This window comes from Heterodontus francisci, chromosome 12, assembly GCF_036365525.1.
Source record: "Heterodontus francisci isolate sHetFra1 chromosome 12, sHetFra1.hap1, whole genome shotgun sequence".
NCBI lineage: Eukaryota > Metazoa > Chordata > Chondrichthyes > Heterodontiformes > Heterodontidae > Heterodontus > Heterodontus francisci.
Window position 1 is genome coordinate 66,015,530 of NC_090382.1, and position 25,042 is coordinate 66,040,571.

The following is a 25,042-nucleotide window of genomic DNA, read 5'->3' on the forward strand; positions in this document are numbered from 1 at the left end:
TGACAGCAAGAATGATGGTGAATGTGATGAGGAATGCATGTTTGCAGTCAATGATGGGAAACATGGAAAAGTTCCAGTGCTGATGGGTAGGGTGAAAGTGAGTATCATTGTGGATTCTGGAAATGATAGCAATATTATTGTTAGGACAGTGTGTGAAGAATTGAAGAGTGCAGATCATGGAAATGTGTGAGGAAGTTGTACCCATAGACATCCAAGATAACGCTTCAAACTGTGGGATGTTTCAAGACTGCAAGTAGGTATCGAAAAGGTAGATGCAGAGTTTGTGGTCATTGAAGAGAAAGGAGAACCACTCATAAGCAGAGACACAGCTCATGTCTTAGGGGTGTTGCATATTGGATTGAAGGTGAACTTGGTGAAGTCATATGCTGAACTGAAAGGGGAGTTCAAACCTGTTTTCTAGGTGTTACAGCCAGGTGAAGAGGGGGTCCCTCCTTGCCCTTCCTCTTATTTGACCACAACAGGGTTTATTCCTTTTAAAAAGCAATTGTGCTTACCACCTCTGTGAGTGTTTTACCTTTTTCCTTTGCTGTGATCTTGAAAGAACCAATCGGCCATGTTTTCTTGAGTTTAAACAAGAAAGAGGTATGTTTATTAATTTAACAATCTAACCCGAATTTAAAAATAATTTTTAAAAAGCCACACATTCATGTACACATTCACATGAGAATCACACACACACAAATAGATTACAGAGGGAAAAGTAGATTTGTGGTGAGATTAGAGTCCAGAATAAATGGAACTTAAATACACAGGCTGTGGAGCGGATGTTTCATTGGTCTTCCAGTTGAAGCTGTATTCATGAAGTCCTTGGCTGGTCAAAGTGCACTTCGTGCCTGGCCCGCTTGGCTCAGGGTTTTCTTGGAGGTAGAATTTTAGTTGGCTCTCTTCCCCTGGTCTCTAGCCTGTAGCAGTCTGTGGGCTTGGAGGGTCCACAGTCACAGACGGTTTTCAGCTTGATGTTTTCTGGAGAGAGAGAAAGGCAAGCACGCAGCCTTTTGCTGCTGCACCAACCAAGTTACTGCTTGTCTCTTCTGTGTGTAACAAAACTTCCATTTTTTTCAGAGATGGACAGACAGACATAGTTCTCTCAATCCCCTTTGTTTTTAACGAGGTCCAAAGTGTAAAACCCAAAAGATCTCTCAGGTGATGTTATCTGTGTTTTTATTCCCCTGGAGGGATGTCTCCACTTTTGAATGTCTCAGGATGACTTTAAATGTCCTGCTAATGAGGATGATCTGGATAATCTACTCACTTAGTCAAAGCATTGTTCTGGCTGTTCTTCTTGTTAGACTTTTGTCTCCAGTTCGATCTCCTGGTATTTCAGATGCAAATTGTGGTGGCCATCTTGGCTGCCAGTTTTTTAAAAGTTAACTGTAAGATTTTTTCCATTAAAAGTCTAATGTAAGTTTCCAATCGATTAATTAATATTTCTCATTTGGCCTATCATGTTTTCCTGACACAAGGAATAGGAAAACTTTGTGATCATCAAGTGAAGCTAACCATTGATGACATCATCAAGCCAGTAGCTCAGCCTGGATGAGGAACACCTTTTGGACTGAGGAGCAAGGTTGAAGCCAAGATCCAAGAGCTCATCACTCAAGATATTGTTGAACCAGTAGAAGGACCAACACCTTGGGTGAGTCCAGTAGTGGTAGTGCCCAAGCCAAATGGAGACATAAGACTGTGCATCAACTCAAGACAGGTGAATGAGGCAGTGATTAGCGAATATCATCCTATATCAACTGTAGGTGGGATACTTCAGGAGATGTCGACAAGTTGAGGTGTTTTCCAAGTTGGACTTAAAGTGGGGGGGACCATCAGCTAAGGTTGCACCCAGACAACAAACAATGTTAGTTGCACACTATGGACTGTACCAATACAAAGGGCTGTTATTTGGCATAAACACAGAACCTGAGATTTACCAGTACGAGATCCACAAAGTATTTTAAGATGTCCAGGAGTGACCAATATTTCAGATGACATCATCGTTCATGTTGCCTCTCGTGAAGAACATGATGATAGGTCGAGACCAGTGTTGGCAAAGTTGCAAGCAGCGGGTCTAATGGTGAATGCAGACAAATGCCTATTCAGATTGTCACAGCTAGTATTTATGGGTCACAAATTGACAAACCAAGGCATTAATCCAGCAAGAGAGAAAGTCAAGGCAGTGGCAGTGGTAAGAGAACCATACAATGTCAGTGAGGTGAGGAGTTCTCTTGGTCTTGTAAACTATTGTACAAATTCATACCAAACTTTGCTACAATGGCTAATTCATTGAGGAGGTTAACAAGGAAGAATGAATGATTTGTGTTTGGCCAGGAGCAGAAGGATGCATTCAGAGCACTGAAGGAAAGTTCAATGAGGCTCCCATTCTGGGATATTACAATCCCCAACCACAAACAAAGGTCATTGCAGATGCCAGTCCAGTAGGACTAGGCACAGTGCTAGTACAGAAAAACACCAGAGGACCAAGAGTCATCACTTACGGAGGCCGGTCTTTGACAGATGTGGAGAGGTGATATTCTCAGACAGAGAAAGAGGCCTTGGGACTGGTATGAGCATGTGAAAGATTTAATGCGCACTTGTTTGGCATTGAATTTGAGTTGCTGACAGACCATAAACCACTGGAGGTCATATACTCTCCGAGGTCAAAACCAGGTGCTCGGAGTGAGAGGTGAGTACTTAGAATTCAGCAATACAAGTACAAGGTTAGTCACATTGTGGCAAAGACAAACATTGCAGATTCACTATCAAGACTACTGAAGGTGGACAAGGTGGAAGGATTTACACTAGAGAAGGAATCAGAATCATTTGTCAGAGTTATAGTGGTACACTTGACACCCAGAACAATGAGAACTAGGGAGATAGAGAGCGAGTCAGACAGAGATCCAGAACTAGGAGGCATCAGGCAGAGGATCCAGACAGGAGAGTGACAGGTGTATAAATAACTCCTATTTTGCTGTGAGAGATAAACTGTACACAATGTAGTACTATGTGCTCAGAGACAACAGATTTGTACTGTCAAGGCAGTAAAGGAATATAATGGTGGCATTGGCTCATGGAGGTCATTTAGGTGTGGTCAATATGAAGCAGATCCTGTGAACCAAGGTTTGGTGGCCTGGAATGGAGGAGGATGCAGAAAGATTTGTCATGGATGTTAAGTCGGTAGCTGACCCAACCCACCTGAACCAACAGGCAATAAATTGCCACCAGCCTGATCATGGGAAGATGTAGTCATAGATTCTTTAGGTCCGTTTACATCAGGAGAGTCAATTCTGGTTGTGATTGATTATTGCAGTTGGTACTATAAGTATGTTGTGATGAAGGCTACAACAGCAGAGAAAATAGTGACAGTGACAGTAGAATATGACAGAAATACATCATATGTGAAGACAAGTCAGCATCACAGTAGTTTTATGATGCAGAACCCAGAGTCTGAGCAAAACCTAGTTCCAGGTCAAGATGCACAGATGGTGGAATAGCTAATATCAGTTCAACATCGAGATGTGGTTCTGATGGCAACAGGGACTGATGAGGTACCTGGACCAGGGACCAGAGACTCCAGAGTTTCTGACAGCAGGCCAACAGCTTGCAGTTCAGAGGCACAGATGAAGGTGCATGAAAGGCAGATGATATCCTCAAGTCAAGGGATAATAGGATTTTCTGAGATGGCAGGCAGAGCCAAGCATCAGAGCAGATCAGCCAAGAGATATGAGGATTTTATCTAATGTGCACATATTCATTTGTGTAATGCCAGAAAATCATGGACATGTTTTCAGTCTGATAAGGGAGGGATGTCATTATGATAACTGAGTGTTATGTGGACTTGCATATTAGATACAATATGGTACATGCTGTACTAGTTAAGAGGTCATCTTATTGGGAGTTCAAAGGTTAGATAGTACATGTTGAAGGACTGTATCTGTAGAGTAAAGATGGCTGAATAAAGTCTGTGAAGAAACTTTACATCTCAGTCTTGCTAAGAGTCATTACTGGAGGCAACGCTGGCAAAATGGCAGTAAATGTATCCTTTAATTAAGTTAATTGGATTCCTGCCTCAGACGCGCAGGTTCCTGGCATTGACCCAGCCCGTCCCTGGTAAAAGTACGAGGTGGCAGGAACACAATCGTAAGGTCAGAGGTAGGGATGGTCGCTGAAGATTGTACAATGTCCAGTACCTTTCGCAACTCCTTAGATACTGAAGCTGCCCGTGTCCATATGCAGCAAGACCTGGACAACATTCTGGCTTAGGCTGATAACTTGCAAGTAACATTTGCGCACACAAGTACCAGGCAATGACCATCTCCAACAGTAGAGAATCTCACCATCTCCCCTTGATGTTCAATGGCATTACTATTGCTGAATCCCCCACTATCAATATCCTGGGGGTGACCATTGACCAGAAACTGAACAAGAGCAGGTCGGAGGCTAGGAATACTGCAGCAAGTTACCCACTTCCTGAGTCCCCAAAGCCTGTCCACCATCTACAAGGCACAAGTCAGGAGTGTGATGGAATACTCTCCACTTGCCTGCTCCAACAATATTCAGGAAGCTCAACACCATGCAGGACAAAGCAGTCCGCTTGACCAGCACCCCATATGCCATCTTAAACTTTCACTCCCTCCAACACTGACGCACAGTGGCAGCAGTGTACACCATCTACAAGATGCACTGCAGCAACTCACCAAGGCTCCTTCAACAGCACCTTCCAAACCCATGACCTCTTCCACCTAGAAAGACAAGGGCAGCAGATGCGTGGGAACACCACCACCTGCGAGTTCCCCTCTAAGCCACACACCATCCAGACTTATAAATATATCGCCGTTCCTTTACTGTCGCTGGATCAAAATCCTGGAACTTCCTCCCTAACAGCACTGTGGGTGTACCCGCACCAGATGGACTGCAGCCGTTCAAGACGGCAGCTCACCACCACCTTCTCAAGGGCAATTAGGGATGGGCACAAATGCTAGAGTTGCCAACGACACCCACTTCCCATGAAACGAAGGAAAAAAAACACATCGGAGAGGCGACCTGATGCATTTTGTTCCAATTTTCCTGGCCCCCCCCCCCACCTCCAAGGGGCTGAAAAAACTCTGCCCTATGGCACAGTTCTTAATAACCTCTTAGTTCAAAGTCCGAATAAGCTCATCATTCAAATTCGGTTGCTTCGTTCAAAGACACAGATTTTCAGTTGCTTACTGCAAATCAGTTTCTTGCAGTTAATAGTCTAGTCTAATGTTAGCTTAGACTTTGAACAGTATTGTAGTAGTTATCTTTTATTTCAATATGGTCTGTGATGCTCTGAGTAAATCTGTGAACAACCACGGAATTCTTTTGCGTTGTTCCATAACCAGGAGCACACGTGATTCATGAGTTTTATGCTAATAGGAAGATATGCAGCTTAAACTGGCTATGGTGGTAAACGTATCATAGACTTTTCTGCTACAAATTAGTAATAAATATTTAATAAAGGCTATTAACAAATAAATGTATTATGAGCATTAAGTATGCAAATTAATTAAAATTAAGCTATTCTGGTACAAAATCCGATACTCGCCAACGTTATCGGTTGTCGTCAGAGATCTAACCTACTGGGGGAGGGCACTCTTCAACAGACTGCATTGTCACTGTAGGTGTGTGGGAAACCTGATCCTATATACTGACACCTGCATAAGCAGGTATCTGAGACAGCTGGCTAAAAACATCACAATGCAGTAACCAGGAGAAAATGGCATCATGAAAGTGGACTCCAGCCATGGCACTGATCAGGAGGACAGAGCTGATGATATCAGTTAGATCCTGCAGACCCTTAGAGATGTTGTTATGAAGCTTTCAAAAGGCAGTAGGTTATCTGGCAAAGACCATCAGGAGCTGTATTTGCCTCCTGTAGGCATGTTTAGTAGCAGAACAGCAATAGTACCTGTCCACATGAATCCACCCCAGCACATTTGATGTGTTTGCCATCATAGCCAGTTAAGGATGCTCATCTATTTTCCAGCCACTGATAGTGTCAGATATTTCAAGGAGCATCAGCCTCAGGGAAGAAAGGAGCAAGAGCTCCCAGGTTTTCAGATGCATCTATGCAGGCGTTTCTGGCTGAAATCAATACTAGAAGACAGAGACTGGAATACTAAAGAAGTTGAAGCGCTTGTCAAAAGGAAGAAGAAGGCTTATGTTAGGATGAGACGTGAAGGCTCAGTTAGGGCGCTTGAGAGTTACAAGCTAGCCAGGAAGGATCTAAAGGGAGAGCTAAGAAGAGCAAGGAGAGGACACGAGAAGTCATTGGCGGATAGGATCAAGGAAAACCCTAAGGCTTTCTATAGGTATATCAGGAATAAAAGAATGACTAGAGATAGGTTAGGGCCAATCAAGGATAGTAGTGGGAAGTTGTGTGTGGAATCAGAGGAGATAGGGGAAGCGTTAAATGAATATTTTTCGTCAGTATTTACAGTAGAGAAAGAAAATGTTGTCGAGGAGAATACTGAGATTCAGACTACTAGGCTAGATGGGATTGAGGTTCACAAGGAGGAGGTGTTAGCAATTTTGGAAAGTGTGAAAATAGATAAGTCCCCTGGGCCAGATGGGATTTATCCTAGGATTCTCTGGGAAGCCAGGGAGGAGATTGCAGAGCCTTTGTCCTTGATCTTTATGTCGTCATTGTTGACAGGAATAGTGCCGGAGGACTGGAGGATAGCAAATGTTGTCCCCTTGTTCAAGAAGGGGAGTAGAGACAGCCCTGGTAATTATAGACCTGTGAGCCTTACTTCGGTTGTGGGTAAAATGTTGGAAAAGGTTATAAGAGACAGGATTTATAATCATCTTGAAAAGAATAAGTTCATTAGCGATAGTCAGCACGGTTTTGTGAAGGGTAGGTCGTGCCTCACAAAGCTTATTGAGTTTTTCGAGAAGGTGACCAAACAGGTGGATGAGGGTAAAGCAGTGGATGTGGTGTACATGGATTTCAGTAAGACGTTTGATAAGGTTCCCCACGGTAGGCTATTGCAGAAAATACGGAAGTATGGGGTTGAAGGTGATTTAGAGCTTTGGATCAGAAATTGGCTAGCTGAAAGAAGACAGAGGGTGGTGGTTGATGGCAAATGTTCATCCTGGAGTTTAGTTACTAGTGGTGTACCGCAAGGATCTGTTTTGGGGCCACTGCTGTTTGTCATTTTTATAAATGACCTGGAAGAGGGTGTAGAAGGGTGGGTTAGTAAATTTGTGGATGACACGAAGGTCGGTGGAGTTGTGGATAGTGCCGAAGGATGTTGTAGGGTACAGAGGGACATAGATAGGCTGCAGAGCTAGGCTGAGAGATGGCAAATGGAGTTTAATGCGGAAAAGTGTGAGGTGATTCACTTTGGAAGGAGTAACAGGAATGCAGAGTACTGGGCTAATGGGAAGATTCTTGGTAGTGTAGATGAACAGAGAGATCTTGGTGTCCAGGTACATAAATCCCTGAAAGTTGCTACCCAGGTTAATAGGGCTGTTAAGAAGGCATATGGTGTGTTAGCTTTTATTAGTAGGGGGATCGAGTTTCGGAGCCACGAGGTCATGCTGCAGCTGTACAAAACTCTGGTGAGACCGCACCTGGAGTATTGCGTGCAGTTCTGGTCACCGCATTATAGGAAGGATGTGGAAGCTTTGGAAAGGGTGCAGAGGAGATTTACTAGGATGTTGCCTGGTATGGAGGGAAGGTCTTACGAGGAAAGGCTGAGGGACTTGAGGTTGTTTTCGTTGGAGAGAAGGAGGAAGAGAGGTGACTTAATAGAGACATATAAGATAATCAGAGGGTTAGATAGGGTGGATAGTGAGAGTCTTTTTCCTCGGATGGTGATGGCAAACACGAGGGGACATAGCTTTAAGTTGAGGGGTGATAGATATAGGACAGATGTTAGAGGTAGTTTCTTTACTCAGAGAGTAGTAGGGGCGTGGAACGCCCTGCCTGCAACAGTAGTAGACTCACCAACTTTAAGGGCATTTAAGTGGTCATTGGATAGACATATGGATGAAAATGGAATAATGTAGGTCAGATGGTTTCACAGGTCGGCGCAACATCGAGGGCCGAAGGGCCTGTACTGCGCTGTAATGTTCTAATCCTAATACTGCATTCAGTTTCTGGCGCTAAAATTCATGAAATATGTACTGGCCTTGAAAGAGGTATAGTGCAGGTTCACCAAATTATTTCAGGAATTGAAGGGTTAATTTACACAGCCATTCCTTTGAGCTTAGAAGATTGCAGGGTGAACTAATTGAGTTGTTCAAAATGATAAAGGGCTTTGATACGGAGAACTATTTCTTCTGGTGGTGAAATGCAGAACAAATGGGCACAATCTTAAAATTGGAGCAAGGCCATTTAGAGTGAAATCAGGAAGCACTTTTTCACAGAAAAATCAGGGATTAGTACTGCACAGAAGGAAGCCATTCAGTCCATTGAATCTGTACTAGTTCTTTTGAAGAGCAATACAGTTAGTTCCACACCCTGCTCTTTCCTCATATCCCTGCAATTTTTCTCCTTCAACTATTTATCCAATTCCCTTTTGAAGATTACTATTGAATCTATATCCACCACTCTGTCAGGCAGTTCATTCCAAATCCAGACCACTCGTTGCATAAAAAAGTTTTTTCTTATGTCACTTATGATTCTTTTGCCAATCATCTGAAGTCTGTGTCCTCTGGTTACTGGCCCTTCAAGCTTTTGGAAACAGTTTCTATTTATTTACTCTAACTAAACCCTTCATGATGTTAATCAATTCTATCAAATCTCCTCTTCGCCAGCTTCTCCAGTGTATCCACATAACTGTAATCTCTCATCCATGGAACCATTCTAATAAATATCTTCTGTATCCTCTCCACAGCCTTCACATCCTTCTTAAAATAGGGTCCGGAATGGACACAATAGTCCAGCTAGGGGTGAACTAGCATTTTTTATAGGTTTAGCATAACTTCCTGGCTTTTGTACTCTATGCTTCTATTTATAAAGCACAGGATCCCATATGCTTCATTTACTGCTTTGTTAACTGCTTTGTAGGTCTTTAAAATTATGAAAGGTTTTGATAGAATGGATACAGAGAAAATATTTCCTCTTGTGGGGAAGAACATAACTAGAAGCTATCAATGTAAGATGGTCACCAAGAAATCCAGTAGGGAATTTAGAAGAAACTTATTTACCAAAAGAGTGGTGAGAATGTAGAACTGGCTACCACAGGAGGGGTTGAAGTGAATAGTGTAGATGCATTTAAGGGGAAGCTAGACAAGCATATGAGGGAAAGGGAATAGAGGGTTACGATGATAGATTTAGATGAGGAAAGATGGGAGGAGGCTCAAGTGGAGCATAAACGCTGGTTGGGCGGAATGGCCTGTTTCTGTGCCATATATCCTATATCTGTAATCCTATGTAACCAGTCCTGACACCTTCAAAGATTTGTGCACAAATACCCCCCAGGTCTCTCTTTTTGCAGCTCCTTTAACAATGAACCAATTAAGACGTATCTCCTCATTCTTCCTGCCAAATGTATGACCTCACACTTCTCTGCATTGAATTTCATCTGTCATGTGTTCACCCATTCCACTGGTCTGTTTATGTGCTCTTGAAGTCTATTACCATCTTCCTCACTGTTCATTACAGTTCAATGTTTTGTGTCATCTGCAAATTTTGAAATGGTACCTAACACCACCCCCCAAGTCCAAGTCATTAATTTATATTAAAAACAGCAGTGGTTCTAGTACTAAATCATGGGTAACTCCACTGTATACCTCCCTCCAGTCCAAAAATAGCACCCTTGTTTCCTATCCCTTAGCCAATTTTGTATCGATGCTGCTATTGTTCCTTTTATCCCATGAGCTTCAATTTTGCTAACAAGCCTAATATGTGGAAGCCAATAAAGGGTAGTAGAAACCTGGAACTACTCCAAAAGGTGGCGGACGTTGGGTCAATCGAAATTTTTAAGACTGAGATCGAAAGATTTTTGTTAGGTAGTGGTATCAAGGGAAATGAAGCAAAGGCATGCAAATGGAGTTGATGTACAGATCAACAATGACTAATTGAGTGGCAGCCAGGCTCGAGGGGCTGAGTAGATTATTCCAGTTCCTATGTTTCTGGATGTTCACAGAGATATACAAATGTTTTGGATAGGAGAGGGATCAGCCCAGAAGTTGTGGTGCATCTTGGGACCGGTGGCATATGAAAAATATAAAATTGAGGTCCTAAAAGGGAATTTCAACAAATAGAAGATTGATTATAGAACAGGACCTTGTCAGTAGCAAGCTCAGAATTACTTCTAGTACCATGCAGTCATTATAGGAAGAACATATCATGAAATTAAAGGTATGTCTGGAGAGATTGTGTAGGTGAGAAGGATTCAGACTCCAGGGACCAATTCTGGAGCATAAGTGGTCCAGTAAAGAAAGATGAAATTCTCGTGAACAAGGTTGGGACCAAAGTCCTTGCTGATAGTGATGCAGGCAAGGGTTTAAGCTAATGTGGCAAGGGAGGAAAAAGCAAGATGATGAAGCAAAATGGAAAGCAAAAGGGAGAGATAGTACTGGCAGATATTGAAAAAAAAGGAAGATTATAAAGAAAAGATCAGAAGGAGGTAGGATTAAAATGATTAAGATTTCTGAATAAACAAATGCCAGTTTAAATCATATGCGTATAAATACTCAACATGTTAATAAAACTGGTGAGCTAAAGGCATAAATTGTTATAGCGGTTATTAATCACCGATTCTGCTACAACCAATGTTCCTGCTAAGCTGCGCACATGCACAGCTGTGCAGCAGCCTAGAAGATACCATGCAGGCCTTATTCTGTGTTAAATACCGTGTGGCCGCTCAATAACATTTAAAGGCCACGCACAGCAATGAAATTTTACTGCGAACACTGGATACATCACTAGAATATATGGATGATAATTGGGGATGTCTCAAAAGCAGATTTGTCTTTCATCTCTAATCAGCCGAGCCATTTTAAAACTCTTTCACTTACAATGTGTTGGTGGCACTAGAACCAAACAGCGTGATTTTCCAGAGGCTTTGTCTGGCCCCTTCTTAATGTTGTGTCCCAAGATGTGCCATATTAGTATGGATGCCGCCCCACCAGAAAAAAATGCAGATTTGGAAACCCCTGAAAAGTCCAGCAGATTCCTGGCAGGTGCATCTTTACAACTTGGATCGCAGACCACGGACCTTCAGGTTCCTAATTTTTTTTTCATGGAATGTGAGCATCACTGGCTAGGCCAGCCTTTGTTACCCATCCCTAATTGCCCTTAAAAAGGGCATTCTTGAACTGCTGCAGTCCAATGGTGTAGTGCTGTTAGGAAGGGAGTTCCAGGATTTTGACCCAGCGATAAAGGAATGGCGATAAAATTCCAAGTCAGGATGATGGGTGACTTGGATGGAAACTTGCAGGTGGTGGTGTTCCCAACCTTCTGCTGCCCCTGTCCTTCTAGGTAGTAGAGGTCATGGGTTTGGACAGTGCTGCCAAAGGAGGCTTGGTGAGTTGCTGCAGTGCATCTTGTAAATGGGAAATATTGCTGCCACAGAGCGCTGGTGATGGAGGAAGTGAATGTTTAAAGTGGTGGATGGGGTACTGATCAAGTGAACTGCTTTGTACTGGATGGTGTTGAACTTCTTGAGTGTTGTTGGAACTGTACCCATCCAGGCAAGTGGAGAGTATTCCATCACACTCCTGACTTGTGCCTTGTAAATGGGGACTCAGGATGTGTGTTACTCGCCACAGAATTCCCAGCCTCTGACCTGCTTTTGTAGCCACAGTATTTATATGGCTGGTCCAGTTCAGTTTCTAGTCAATAGTAACCCCCAGGAATTTGATGGTGTGGGATTTAGCGAAGGTAATGCCATAGAACATCAAGGAGAGATGGTTAGATTCTCTCTTGTTGGAGATGGTCATCGCCTGGCACTTGTGTGGCGCGAATGTTACTTGCAACTTATCAGCCCAAGTCTGCATGTTGTCCAGGTCTTGCTGCGTGCGGGCACGGACTGATTCAGTATATCAGGAGTTGTGAGTGGTACAGAACACTGGGCAATCATCAGCAAACATCCCCACTTCTGACCTTATGTTGGAAGGAAAGTCATTGATGAAGCAGCTGAAGATGGTTGGGCCTAGGACACTACCCCGAGGAACTCCTGCAGCGATATCCTGGGACTGAGATGATTGGCCTCCAACAACCACAACCACCTTCCTTTGTGCTAGATCACTCCTACCAATACTAGATTGGACAGATGTCTATATGACAGGTAGATTGGTGAAGGCCAGGCCAAGTTGGTTTTTTCCCTCTTGTTGCTTCTGTCACCATGTGCCACAGGCCCCGTCTGGAAGATATGCTCTTCAGGACTCAGCCTGTTCAGTCAGTAGTGGTGCTACTGAGCTACTCTTGGTGACAGACACTGAAGTCCCCAACCTAGAGTACATTCTGTTCCCTTGTTACCCTCAGTGGTTCTTCCAAGTGGTGTTCAACATGGAGGAGTACTGATTCATCAGCTGAGGAAGGACAGTAGGTGATAATTAGCAGGAGGTTTCCTTGCCCATGTTTGACCTGATTCCATGAGACTTTATGCGGTTCAGAGTCAATGTTGAGGACTCCCTGGGCCCTCCCTCACCACTGTGCTGCCACCTCTGGTGGGTCTGTCCTGCTGGTGGGACAGGACATACACAAGGATGGTCACAGAGGAGTCTGGGATGTTGGCTGAAATGTATAATTCTCTGAGTATGACTATGTTAGACTATTGCTTGACTAATCTGTGGGACAGCTCTCCCAGATTTGGCACAAGTCCCCAGGTGTTAGTGAGGAGGACTTTCAGAGTTGACTGGGCAGGGTGTGTCTAATTAGTCATGGCATTGTGTAACCAAATAGCACAGTATTTAATCTTTTTTGAAATATCTCTCATTTATGTCTTTTTACACTCGTAGAGGATTAACTGCTTCCATTTAGCCTCATCCAGGACAAAAAGATGGCCAGGACCATAAATGTTTCCTCAGACACAATGGAGGCTATTCCACAATTAATTGAGAAAACATAGGCTCATATCTGTGGGGATTGATAGGTCAATTGGTCCCTTCTTGAGATGATTCTAATGTGAGCAGTTGACAGCATACTCTAGTAACAAGTGTTACAACAGAGATACAGTGCATCTCTGTCCGAACAGCATGGCGTCATTCTAACACAATGCATAGAATAAAAGAGAAGAATGTTACTTCCAAGTAAATGTCTAGTCAAACTTACTTCAGAAATATGAGAAAAATCATCACAAGATGATTAATGAGAGCAGAAAAGAAGGGATTCTTTTGAGGGAAAACATTTACATTGTAAAATCTTTAAAACAGACATTGGACCGTCTGAAAGGGAACAGCAGCTTTCATCCTCACTGGCCTCTTGTCCTATATATTAATTAGCTAAATTGGGATTTCTGACAAAACCCTGCCTAAAGAAAAAGCCCGTTTTAAAACAGCTATTACAATCATCAAAGAAGATAGAAAAAAATTAACAAATGTTGCCAGTATTCATTAAGGGAATATATCTGTGTAGGACAAATACTTCCACTATGCGTCTGTATTTTTATTCCCAGTCATGTTCTGTAAACTGACATTTTCAGGGGTCAGATATGCTCATCAGTGGCGTCACTGCATGAGTCCGCACAGAGAATCAGTATTGGAGCCAGCCGGAATTTAGCAGGCTCCTACCGATAAGCTGCAACAAGATGTCCGATTGCCATTTAGAGATTGTCTGGTCAACTCTAATTTTGTCTGATACTGAATTTCAGTGGGTTCTCGGGCTAACAAGGATCAAGCATGCAGAGCAATTACTCCAGTAAATTACCAGTCCAAATTCTTGGCCACATGTTTGCACCATAAAACCTACCCCAAATCATAAACAATAAAAAGGAGGCTAAAAAGAGGTAAAGCATATGTACAAAATTTCTTTCCTAATGGCTTGAAAGAAGCTGACACAAAAGACATAGACACAGAAACATAGAAAATAGGAGCAGGAGTAGGCCTTTTGGCCCTTTGAGCCTGCTCTGCCATTCATTATGATCATGGCTGATCATCACCTGTTCCCACTTTCACCCCATACCCTTTGATCCCGTTAGACCCAAGAACTATATCTAACTCCTTCTTGAAAACATACAATGTTTTGGCCTCAACTGCTTTCTGTGGTAGCGAATTCCACAGGCTCACCACTCTCTGGGTGAATAAATTTCTCCTCATCTCAGTCCTGAAAGGTTTACCCCATATCCTTAGACTGTAACCCCTGGTTCTGGACTCCCCCACCATCGGGTACATCCTTCCTGCATCTACCCTGAAGTTCTGTTAGAAATTTATAGGTTTCTATGAGATCCCCCCTCACTCTTCTGAACTCCAGCGAATACAATCCTAACCGACTCAATCTCTCCTCATACGTCAGTCCCACCATCCCAGGAATCAGTCTGGTAAACCTTTGCTGCACTCCCTCTATAGCAAGAACATCCTTCCTCAGATAAGGAGACCAAAACTGCACACAATATTCCAGGTGTGGCCTCACAAAGGCCCTGTATAATTGCAGCAAGGCACCCCTGCTCAAATCCTCTCGCTATGAAGTCCAACATACCATTTGCCTTTTTTACCGCCTGTTGCACCTGCATGCTTACCTTCAGCGACTGGTGTACGAGAACACCCAGGTCTCGTAGCATATTCCCCTCTCTCAGTTTATAGCCGTTCAGATAATAATCTGCCTTCCTGTTTTTGCTACCAAAGTGGATAACCTCACATTTATCCACATTATACTGCATCTGCCATGTATTAGCCCACTCACTCAACTTGTCCAAATCACCCTGAAGCCTCTCTGCATCCTCCTCACAACTCATCATCCCACCCAGTTTTGTGTCATCTGCAAATTTGGAGATATTACATTTAGTTCCCTCACCTAAATCATTAATGTATATTGTAAATAGCTGCGGTCCTAGCACCGATCCTTGCGGTACCCCACTAGTCACTGCCTGCCATTCAGAAAAAGACCCATTTATCCCTACTCTTTGTTTCCTGTCTGCCAACAAATTTTCTATCCATCGCAATACACTACCCCAATCGCATGCATTTAATTTTACATGCTAATCTCTTATGTGGGACTTTGTTGAAAGCCTTCTGAAAGTCCAAATAAACCAAATCCACTGGCTCCCCCTCATCAACTCTACTAGTTACATCCTCGAAGAATTCTAGTGGATTTGTCAAGTATGATTTGCCTTTCGTAAATCCATGCTGACTCTGTCTGATTCTACCACTGTGCTCTGCTATAAAATCTTTGATAATGGACTCTAGAATTTTCCCCACTACCGACGTCAGGTTGACTGGTCTATAATTCCCTGCTTTCTTTCTACCTCCCTTTTTAAATAGTGGGGTTACAGTTGCTACCCTCCAATCTGTAGGAACTGTTCCAGAGTCTATAGAATCTTGGAAGGTGACCACCAATGCATCCACTATTTCTAGGGCCACTTCCTTAAGTACTCTGGGATGCATACCATTAGGCCCTGGGGATTTATCGGCCTTCAATCCCAACAATTTACCCAACTCTACTAATACTGATTTCTTTCACTTCCTCTCTCTCAGTAAGCCCTGTGTTCCCCAACATTTCTGGTATGATATTTGTGTCCTCCTTTGTGAAGACAGAACCAAAGTATGCATTTAGCTGGTCAGCCATTTCTTTATTCCCCATAATAAATTCCCCTGTTTCTGACTGTAAGGGACCTACATTTGTCTTCACCAATCTTTTTCTCTTCACATACCTATAGAAATTTTTACAGTCAGTTTTTATGTTCCCCACCAGCTTGCTCTCGTACTCTATTTTCCCCTTCTTAATCAAACCCTTGGTCCTCCTTTGCTGAATTCTAAACTGCTCCCAATCCTGGTCTGTTGTTTTTCCCGGCAAATTTTTATGCCTCTTCCTTGGATCTAATGCTATCTCTAATTTCCCTTGTAAGCCATGGTTACCTTTCCCATTTTACTTTTGCGCCAGACAGGGATGAACAATTGTTGCAGTTCATCCATGCACTCTTTAAATGTTTGTCATTGCCTATCCACCGTCATCCCTTTACGTAACGTTTCCCAATCCATCATGGACATTTCGCGCCTCATATCTTTGTAGTTTCCTTTACTAAGATTCAGGACCCTTGTCTCAGAATCAACTACGTCACTCTGCATCTTGTTGAAGAATTCTATCATATTATGATTGCTCATCCCCAAGGGGTCTCACACAACTAGATTGTCAATTATTCCTCCCTCCTTACACAATACCCAGTCTAGGATGGCCTGTTCTCTAGTTGGTTCCTCATCTTGTTAAGAGGTTCCATGCCTGGAGTGGCACTGACTCATAAGAGACTCAAGCATCCAGTGGTGCTGAGTTATTAGGAAATGGTTTAAAACATAAAATATTTGAATAATGAAATTTATATGCTGAATTTATATGTTCCTAAATTTTTTTTGAAAAGTTCGGAGATTATGCAGCAGAACTTTAAATTTACTTCATTTTTTTACTTTACTCAGGAATATGAAGTTTCATGGTGCAGCAAATCGAGTTACATCGTGGAAAAGAATGGGTAATCTGCTCATTTCTTCCGAGAGATGTAATGTCACATTTATGGTAATACTTGAATGTAGCATCGTTATGGCTTTGCGCCTTCTCAAACTTCACAGAAAATATGCAAAGCTTTAGAAATAATTAGAATGTTGTCTTGCCATTCTTTCTCCTTGGATCATTAAATTTTCCTTTCAACAATACATTTCAGCTTGAGTAAAGTAAGAATATTACAAGCTTTCCATGGAGATGATGAAAAAAACTGTGTCTATGTCTGATGTTTCATAGATTAATTGCAATTCCTAAATCATCTTAATTATACTGGAATTTTGTCAAACTGAAGAAACTTCAGGGGTGGGGTAGAGGGGTAGTGATTTAGGTGGGGAACAGGCTTCAACTTACATACCATTAGAAATACTAACTGTAACTTAAAAGGAATGAGCAAGTTCATACAGATCACCACTGTCCCACACCTCTTTAGAAGTCAAAATACAAATACTACATCAGATTTAAACCAGATTTTGAGTGCAACCAGATCAGAGCCATCAGCACTTTGGACCAAGTAATTTGTCAGCATTTAAACAAATAGACCGTGGCATCTCCCTGTCAGCTTCAAAGATAATAACTCAGGAAGTAAGAAACCACATGCTGATAATTACTGGAGAATTTCAGGCTAGAAATCAGATATGAATAGTTAGATTGCCTTTGAATATATTCAGAATATATTTGGGAAAAAAAACAAACTAAAAATCTCTTCAATTTCATTGTATACTCTAAATAAATTCTCACCCTTCAAAACCTTTACACTGGTACAATTTCCTAAAATACTATAATGAAAGCCAGGAATTTGGGAAATTAGGACACAAACTGTAGAACAACAGTTAAAAAAATTGCCAAGGTGCAGAATAAGAATATTCAATTAAAAAAGGAAACTACTAGTAGTTTTAGGATGCCATGGATATACAAAGTGATTCAAGATCAATTACAATTGAACAAAAGGTTCTATCAGAACAATAAGAAGGTTTCATTCCCTTCTGACTGATTTCATTGGAACAGAGTCAGAGAGCTATCCCACTATTTTCAGTGCCTCCAAGCAGTCCTGATGGAAGAGGTCAGGAAACATATTAACCAGTTTGCTGGGGATATTGCAGTACCAGCTAATTTTCCAGCAATATTTCAGTGCCAACCAGTTTCCTGGGAATATCACACTGTTAGCCAGTTTGCGAGGGATGTTGTACTGTTAGCCAGTTTGTAAGGGATATTGTACCGTTAGCCAATTTGCAAGAGATACTCTACTGTTACGCAGTTTGCTGGGGAGATCATACTGTTATGTGGCTCAGTGACAAATTTGTTTTATAACACTCCTGTGAAGTGCCCTGGGGCATTTCATTACCCTAAAGGCATCTTTGTTATTGTTGTTAACCAGTTTGCTGTGAATGTCACATTGTTAACCAATTTGCCAGGGATATTTCAGAACGACACTGGACTCTCAGTGCATTCCTAACTCATCCCTTTTCCCTCTCCTCTCAGTCCTTTTCAGCACCTGGACCTTGCAGAAGAAGACACCTTGGAGGAGTTTATGAAATTCTAGGTTTGGTCACAAGGGGCATAGAATATAAAAGCCAATAGGTAATAATGAGCCTATATAACACCAGTTTTTACCTGGCAGCGTTTCTTTGCGGCGCAGGCTGCTCCATCTTGTATTAAATTGAGGTGGAGGCAGGAAGAGGCCCTTCTTAGGGGCCTCAATTGGCCTGGGGTGGCTAGGCCATCCTCAAGCTTCCTTACCCCAGACTAAATTGGAAGGCGTCGGGGACATGATGGGCACTCAACCCCCCGCCTTCCAAAACAATTTTACGGGCCCCTCCCCACCCACCTCCATTCCCATCCCTAGGGGGCCCATAAAATTCAGCCCGATGAATCTGTGGAAGGAAGCAGATTGTTTCCAAGAAGGAAAGGTTAACAGATACAAGATTAAATGTTACAGATTTAGAATAAAGGGCAGGAGAAATTTCTTTACACAGAGAGTTGTGTGAATGTGGATCTCACCTCCAGAGTTACTGGTTGATGCAGAAGTTATGTCAACATTCCAGATTAGATTGGCTAGGTAGATACAAGAGAAGGGGTTGAAAGGCTATGGTAACAGAGTGGATAAATGTGATTAAGATCATTTGCTTGCATGGAGGGTAAATGTTGACATGGTCTGATTGGGCCAAGTGGCCTGTTTCCATATTAGATATATAATTAATTCAAAACAAAATAGTTGCTGAAATCCTCCAATGCACAGATTGCAAGTTTCAATATAATCTATGCGACCCATGATTTTAGAGTGCACTCAGTCTGATTTAGTTAAATTCAGTTCAACGTCAACTTGTATTGATATAGGGCCTTTAATATAATAAAACATCCCATGGTGCTTCACAGGAGCATTATGAAACAAAATTTAACAAGTCACATAAGGAGAATTACATTTTTATTCTTATATTGCCTGAATCTATCAAATTGGAGGTGGTTTTTGTAACAAATTTGTTGGCTGGTGACTAAGAACATGGTCAGACATATCTTTTAAGGAGCATCTTAAAGGTAGCGAGGCAGAGAAGTTTAGCCAGGGAATTCCAGAAATTGGGGCCCAAGCAGATGAAGACATGGCCACCAACGATAGAGCAATGAATACCAGGGATACATAAGGGGCCAGAATTGGAGCAGCACAGAGATCTCAGAGGGTAGCAGGACTGGAGGAGGTTACAGATCAACCCTGCTCAGCTGGTGTGGATTTTCTGCAATCATGATAGTTCCTGAAGGTGCAGATTTGAATTTTACAATCTTTATAGCTCCTATAATCTACATACTTTTAAAATCTAAGCTTGATGTCACTTAACCACTACATCTCATCTTCTATTCTTTTAAACATTGGTGGTGTGCAGCAGTATAGACCTAGGTCCTTCACTTAGGTTTCAATTTTCAATAAGAAAACTGAGAGCTCCGTCTCTGCTTTGTTCACCTCTCTCTCCTACTATTGTGTCCCGACGATAATTCAAGGAAAATCTAAGTTACTTCATTAAGCTTTACATTAACTTTTGCTGAGTGTTTATTGTCTGGTATTGTTACAGACAGATTAAACTAGATCAGAAAAATGGCATTTCAATCATTGTTCTTCGAAAATAGAATTTGTAGCCAGTACTTATAAATGCAAATACATTTCAGAACAAGACTTTTCAAAATATGGACAGTAAGGGCTCTTTGTATACTCAGTGTGCTAGTATGAACTGTACAATCTCTACTCCTCTAAGTGACCTATGTGCCCCTTTGTCTACATACTGATGAAGCACAGATTCTTAGTTAATTTTTGAATTCTGCCTTAGTGATTGGTTCTTGCAATCTATTATTTCTGACATTTTCTCTAATCTAAATGTTTACATGTCTTGAAATTCATTGTACTTTTAAAAGTTAAACATTAACAGAGTAAAACACATCTGGCACTTTGACATTTTGAAGAATTCATGAATTATTAGAAGTGTTTTAAATCAAGGACTGAGCAACAAGCCAGTGTGAGAGAATATTATGACCTGTACTCCACAGAAAATACAACAATATTTGTTTCATTGGGACAGAAATAATTTAATATTTGTAGTGCAGTACCAATACCAATTTGAATCCAGAAATGACCTTACAAATATGAAGCATTAAAAAAGACATTAAACAGAAGTATTATAGAGTCATAGAGCCGTACAGCATAGAAACAGGCCCTTCGGTGTCCATGCCGACCATAATGCCTATCTATACTAATCCCACCTGCCTGCATTAATTCCATATCCCTCTATGCCTTGCTCATTCAAGTACCTGTCCAGATACCTCTTAAATGTCACTACTGTTCCTGCCTCCACCACCTCCTCAGGCAGCTCATTCCAGATACCCACTATTTGTGTGAAAAATTTACCCCTTTGATCCCCTTTAAACCTCCTCCCTCTCACCTTAAATCTATGCCCTCCAGTTTTAGTCACCCCTACCATGGGAAACAGACTCTGGCTATCGGCCCTATCTATGCCTCTCATAACTTTATATACCTCTATCATGTCCCCTCTCAGCCTCCTTCACTCCAGGGAAAACAGACCCAGCCTATCCAATCTCTCTTTATAACTCAAGCCCTCCAAACCAGGCAACATCCTTGTGAATATTTTCTGCATCCTCTCTTGCTTAACCACATCTTTCCTGTAGTGCGGCGACCAGAACTGCACACAGTACTCCAAATGCAGCCTAACCAACGTTATGTACAACTGTAACATGACGTCCCAACTCTTGTACTCAATGCCTTTTACAGAATGATTTTACAGAATGTGATAGAACTTAAGAAACAAATTACACAAATACATTGTTGTTTAAGAATGAGACAATGATGCTCAATGTTACCACAATAAACTATAGAGGAGATTACTTACGGAACTTCTGTATTGTAATCAAGTTGAGCTCCGTAGTAGACAAGGACTGCGTTGAAATCTCTGTCACTGGAGACGATTGCAACAATAGCTTCATAGTTGAGGACAAGGTAGAAGATGAAAGGGAGAAACTAGAAATTCTGAAGCCGTAGGAACTTTCGAAGGAAGAATATGAAGTGGGTATAGCTTGCAGCCCATCTAAGGAAGTTGTAGCCTGTTTCTCAGTCTCAAGGACTGATCTTTCCGAGGTCACTTCACTTAAATGCATTGGCAATGTTTTAGTTAAGTAGGTGCCAGTCGAACTCTGTGCAACCCCTTTTAGATCAAGTAAATCTGGAAGATCACTCTTATATTTTCTGTTCACAAGAAACCATTTTGCGCCAGCAATGCACAATATCAAGCAAATCAAACAAGCCAGGACTAAAATGATACAGATCTTGTCAGAATTTATATACTTTTGCACATGGATCTTCTCTGTGCAGACACAACAAAAATAGTCAGCAGTACGTTCTGATGGGTTTGGATCATTTCCATCGAGTTGGCTTTGAGTTTCATCATCCTCACCTGAGGCATCAATAGGAATGGAGGCAGAGAAACAGTGCATAGGTGGTGCCAAGGAATAAGCAGACAGATCTTGAGCCATTGCCAATGTTTTGAAATATAACATTAAATCCAGTAGATCAGAAAATATTAGTATCATAGAAACACTGGGGGAAACTGCATGATTTTTGCCAATCTTTATGTTTTCCACTTCACCCAGGAAAATAAACAGAAGTTGTCAAAAATGCATAACATAATGCAATTCTTTGGTTCTTTCTTCGAACATAATGTAGTTAGGATGAGTGGAAACAAGAATCAATATTATTTTTAAATTGCACTATTTCTTACCATGAGATAAAATATTGTAGTTCCTTTTGCTGAGAACACTGTTCCCCTTTACTAGATATGTACAACTGACGAGAAATCCCTGAGATCTTGCAGATGAACAAGGTCTCTGAACACCTTAGCTGTCAGTTCTATTAAAATCTAACCAGCAGCACAGGCAAGCCTGTCCTCCAGTCAAAAACTACTTGCGATCAAAATACTCTAGTCAGAGCTGCACACTAGCTATACACCCTTCAAAAAACATATTGTCATAACAAAGCACAAAGAAAATCACCCAATATATCTTTTAGGCGAGAAAGGATGAGCAATCGATTATGCTAATATGAAGAGTCACATATGGAGAGCTGCTGGTAAACTGACATGAAGGGCACATGATGATGCTCTGGGGAATAGCAATCACAGTTTGTCTTTCCAGAGGGAATATCAAATGCAGTTTATGCACATACTGATCTGATTTCAGTCAACTACTATGAACAAAGAAAGTCAGGAATCTAAGAATAAAATGTGATGCTGCTCCTGGGTTATGGAAAAATCTACAGGCATCTAATCATGAATGCAGTGATTTTTTTTTGCTTTTAGTCCAGAGACATGGTACAGCTGAGAATTTCCATGTGCAGTTTTCTATTTGAACTACTGCCCACAGATAGCCATCAATCCATCAGGCTCCAGTACCACCTATCAGTCTGTAATGTAGAAAACAGTGCAGCACACCTGCTGTGGGTGGGATTTGTTCTCTTATTTGACTCAGTTGCAGCTGTTAGCTGAGATCTGTTATGATGAATATGTTCCATAAGACCATTGCAAAATAATTGGATGTGAAGAAGGCCAGTTGCAACACATGAAGCCTCAGTGAAGCCCAGAGCCTGCAATTTATCAGGCTGAATCCAGTTAGAATCAGGTATTGTAACAGTTAGTTCATCAGGTCCCTCAATAATAACACAGTATATAACGCCTGAGGACAAGAGATCTAAGTATTAAAGTAGCTGCTTCAACACAATAATTCAGACTAATAGTTTTCCTTTATTTATTTTATAAACCTCCTTTGGTAAGTATATAGAGAATAAATTCAGAACAACATTGGATACAAAATTTTGCAACAACTACCTGGTAGAATAACACATCAGTTTCATTTTTTCTTTTGGGCCTCCTTATCTCGAGAGACAATGGATACGCGCCTGGAAGTGGTCAGTGGTTTGTGAAGCAGCGCCTGGAGTGGCTATAAAGGCCAATTCTAGAGTGACAGGCTCTTCCACAGGTGCTGCAGAGAATTTGTTTGTCGGGGCTGTTGCACAGTTGGCTCTCCCCTTGCGCCTCTGTCTTTTTTCCTGCCAACTACTAAGTCTTTTCGACTCGCCACATTTTAGCCCTGTCTTTATGGCTGCCTGCCAGTAATGCATCAGTAATGACACCATATAGAGGCCTCATTAAATACCTTGTTTGAAGTCAACAGGAAGGAAATCAGGTGGGGTGAATGAAGGGAGGACTAAAGTGTGCAGTTTAATGTTGGGTACAATTGTTCAATAAATATTGTATTCAATGGGATCCCTGGCATGTTAATTTGTCTTAGACAATAGTTGACATGATTTCAAAGGTCCAATTTTATATTTTGAAGGAGAAAGCTAGGATTTACATTTGTATTGAGGAGATTATGGGAGTAAAATTCAACATGGGCTATCACAAAACATGTACTAGCAAATTGGCTTCTCTTGTACATCCCAACCCACTTTTTTCACTATTAAACTCAATTGGGTGGGGTATATAGCGGGCAGCCAATTCACTACCATGTGTCTTATGCTTTTGCCAAAGTTGAATTTCACTCTGTATGGTTGGTAGATGGTGGATGGATGGAAGGAATTATGTACTGTTGTTGTGGTAGTAACTGTATTAAAGGTTACTTTTGGAGACCATTATCAAGTGTCCTTTAAGTCAAACTTCTGTTCATGTACCGAATCAACATGCAGAATTTAAAATACTGTAGTTACAAGCAAAAATAGAATAAAATTCAACATCTCTGGAGTGCCAAATGATAGGATAAAAGTAAACAGTATTCGTGGAGTTTGGAAGACCTAAGCAAGAATGTCATTCTGTCCACCAAGGTCTTCTCTCCACAGATTGTATACAATCTGCCCCATAGGGCATCTACCCAATCCATTCATTCTGTCAAAGAAGACACTAAAAACAGGTAAAGCTACAAGAAAGCAAAGATCAGTGAAAATTCTTCCTGATTCTCATTATCAAGGAAACTTCCAGGAGCAAATTTCCTCCATTCACTAATGTTGACATAAACCAGCTTCGTATTAATGACAACTTTTTGCTAACATCAGTGAACAGAAGAAGCTATAACCCCAGAATATTAATTCGGTCATACAACACATACAACTCTGACCAGCTGCTTTGCATAGGCGACTAATCCATGGTCGCAGGAAAGCATGAACCCTTGTATTTCATAATGTATTACATCATGTGTGACTATTCTAATAAACTACAATCTATTCTTAAACAGACACTTATCTAACTCTTTTCAAAGGAATTAATTAACCTAACGTTAACTGTTTTTCTGGGAGTCTATTCTGCATATTCATGTTGGAGAAAATAAGTTCTCATCTCTAATAGTGCTGATTTTTATATTCATATCTTCTTGTTATACATGGGCATAATTTTTTTATGTTCATTCATGGGATGTGAGCATCTCTGGCAAGGCCAGTATTTATTGCCCATCCCTAATTGTCCTTGAGAAGGTGGTGGTGAGCCACCTTCTTGAACTGCTATAGTCCATGTGATATAGGTCCACCCACAGTGCTTTTTTCTGTAGTGGTTTTGATACAACTGATTGGCTTGTTTAGACATTTCAGAGGGCAGTTAAGAGTCAACCACAGTGCTGTGGGTCTGGAGTCACACGTAGGCCAGGCCAGTTAAGGATGGCAGATTTCCTCCCCTGAAGGGCATAAGTGAATCAGATGGGTTTTTATGACAATCCAATAGTTTCATGATATGTATTAATGAGACTAGAATTATATTCCAAATTTAATAATTAATTGAATTTAAATTCCACCAGCTGTAGTGGTGGGATTTGAACTCATATCTTCAGAGCATTAGTCCAGACCCCTAAATCACTAGTCCAGTAACATTACCACTATGCTAC

General features: G+C 41.5%; 1 protein-coding gene across 2 annotated transcripts in view; it reads right to left on the reverse strand.

Annotated features, from left to right (window-relative positions):
• The window catches only part of LOC137375893 (pro-neuregulin-2, membrane-bound isoform-like), a 165,604-nt gene that overhangs the window by 101,898 nt on the left and 38,664 nt on the right, over positions 1 to 25,042 (reverse strand). The window lies entirely within an intron of this gene.